Source organism: Primulina huaijiensis, unplaced genomic scaffold (assembly GCF_012295235.1).
Source record: "Primulina huaijiensis isolate GDHJ02 unplaced genomic scaffold, ASM1229523v2 scaffold24267, whole genome shotgun sequence".
In the NCBI taxonomy this organism is placed as follows: Eukaryota; Viridiplantae; Streptophyta; class Magnoliopsida; order Lamiales; family Gesneriaceae; genus Primulina; species Primulina huaijiensis.
In genome coordinates, this window is record NW_027355968.1 from 42,058 (window position 1) to 44,875 (window position 2,818).

Genomic DNA, 2,818 nt, shown 5'->3' on the forward strand with positions numbered 1-2,818 from the left:
GCACTCTTTGCACCCTCAAAACGCCTCTGCAGCTCATCATTCATAGAAGTCAGCATATAACACCTGGCTTTCAAGTCATGGTCACACCATTCCTTGTAAGTCTGCAATTCCTCAGGAGTGCGATCAGTCGGAGCCTCAACAGGGGGCGACTCAGTAAGTGTATATGCTATCATTTCCGAATTCAAGACGATTTTTAGGTTTCTTAGCCAAGTGAGGTAATTAGGTCCGGTTAACATGTGTTTGTCAGGTATTGCAGATATCGGATTGCGAATCGAAGACATTGTCAATTTGTACTGAAAAGTCAAAACAGATAAATGTTGATGACTATTTCAAAATATTTAGTAAGATATAAAGTATTTACTTTTACTTTATAAATTTTCGCTCCCACTGTTTTGACATTTTCACTACCCTCTAGTGAAAACGGGAAACTCCTTTCCTCAGTAGGTACGTAAGGCCCAATTAGCGAATTATGATCTCGAATAATATCAGCCAATCAAAATTCCTAAAAGGTAGTTTCCAATTGCATCGCCATGCAACCCTCTACGCAAACTTTTGTCTCACGTTTGATTAGGACCCAATAATATGACGTCGTTCATCTTTACGTGTCAAGCCTAACCCATCGATATTGAACCTTAATGGACGGTCGCCATGAGTTCCTTCAATAATATGAGCCGAAATCATGGGAGTTCCACGTAGTTCACATCACCATGTCAATGGATGTCACAGCTTTCCGGCACCCAAAGCTCCCACAATAATATGAGCTGAGCCCCGAGTACGGGTAGCGTTCATCATGCACCCATTGTCGATGGAAGACAAGGAAATTATAAACAAATTTATAATTCCCTTTTCGGGCTTGATATTAATTTTGAATGTTATTCAAAATGAGGGTTTTTAATTTTGAAAGGTCTCATCATTAATTTTATTTAAAAGCTCGCCATGTTCGATCGTATGTTTGCCGGATTCATGCAACTTTGTTATTATCATAATAATAACTCACATATTCATTATTTATAACATATCATGGATATATTATAAACAGTAAACAAAACAAGGATGATCAATCGCCTCAAAACTAATGGCCCGTGTGAGCTAAACACGGGCCTAGGTCCAATCCTAGGGAAATGCATGGGATGCAAATGCAACTATTACATTAGCTTCCAATATTTACATGTCTTCATCTTCATAATCATCATGGCCACCATCTTCCAATCTTGATCATCCACTACACTAATATTTACAAATAAATATCCATGGCAAATAGGGATACATCTCATGGGGTGGGAACAGGCCATAAACAAAGCCACTTGAAATTTGATAATTATTACAATCATTCAACACAAAATATCCTAGCATACACCTAGCAAATTGGGCTTGGGCTTTTGATCATCCTTCATGCATAATATCACATATCATACACCATCAATTAATTATCACAATAATTAATTGATCCAATATTATATATCTTGATTCAATCACTAACCGTCATGATTATAAACTAAATTAACAAAGTATACAAACACCTTTGTCTAATTTCCAATTAATTTATTTATAACCGAATTTCTTGTAAATCACAATTTACTATATATAATTAAAGTCCAACTTCAATTATTTATTTCATGAGAAAATGTTTGCAACTTTTGTAAATTTAAACTTAAGAGCCCAAAAATTCATTTTTCACCAAAAACATTTTGGCCCATTTAAAATTTCACAAATGTGTTAGCCATCCAATGGCCCAACAACTCAAGGCCCGTGACACTTTGATATTTCAAAACACATTTTGAAAACCCTAATCGTCATCGCCGTCGCCGGAGCTCCGTCGCCGGATTCCGACAACAAATTTTTTTTAATTAAATATAAAGGGGCTTGCTGCCCGAAATGGGCAGCCCCTCGGGCAGCCCGAGCTGCCCGAAGTGGGCAGCAACTTGCTGCCCAAAAAGCCCCCGAAACCGGCCTTGATTCGATGCAAAATTTTATCTCATGCGGTTGGAAATGAACCTCAACATAATATTATGTATTTTACACCAAAATCGTAACCATAGCTCTGATACCACTTGAAAGGGGATCGGTTACGGTGACCGGAAGCGCAACTGTGGGGACCCGGGCTCTAACTCGATTATCTTTTGGGATTAATTGGATCTTTGCTAGAAAATGTGGGTCAGAATTTTGCTTTTAACATTTATTCAAATGTATATAAACAAGCACAAGACATTATATAAAATACTGTCATCTTATTCAACTACAATTAACCTTCACATATTCGGCTACAATTAACATACTAGTTTTTAGAAATTCAGTACATGTCTAGTAAGAAACCGCTATTAATCTTCTACGCCCGTAATCTCCACGCTATCTCGATCTCTCATCCTCTGTGTGACCCCGATCCTGTCCCACCTATTGTCATGCACACATACAGACACAACAACAGTCGGATACTCCGGTGAGAACAAATCCCAGTATAAAACATGTATACATGCATGTCATGCAATTAAATACAAAATCATAACACATAAATCAGTAATTATGACAAACTAGTGAATACAGATAAAACTCTTCGACTCTTATTCTTGACTCGACTCATATCTAAGTCTAGGGATCCCGGTGTGAATAAGACGTAACAAGTCTCCCACCTACTCTCCCAATCGGGGTGGCGGTACGTCTTATTCCTAGACTTCGGTCATATCTGTATCGAATGTCTACAATCGGAGATGATCTGCTCCTATGCGTCGATACACCGAACGTCTAGTTTGACAATCTGTCAATGACTCCTATCTCAAATGCTTGAATATAAATCTATAACCAAGACATCATCATAATCAAA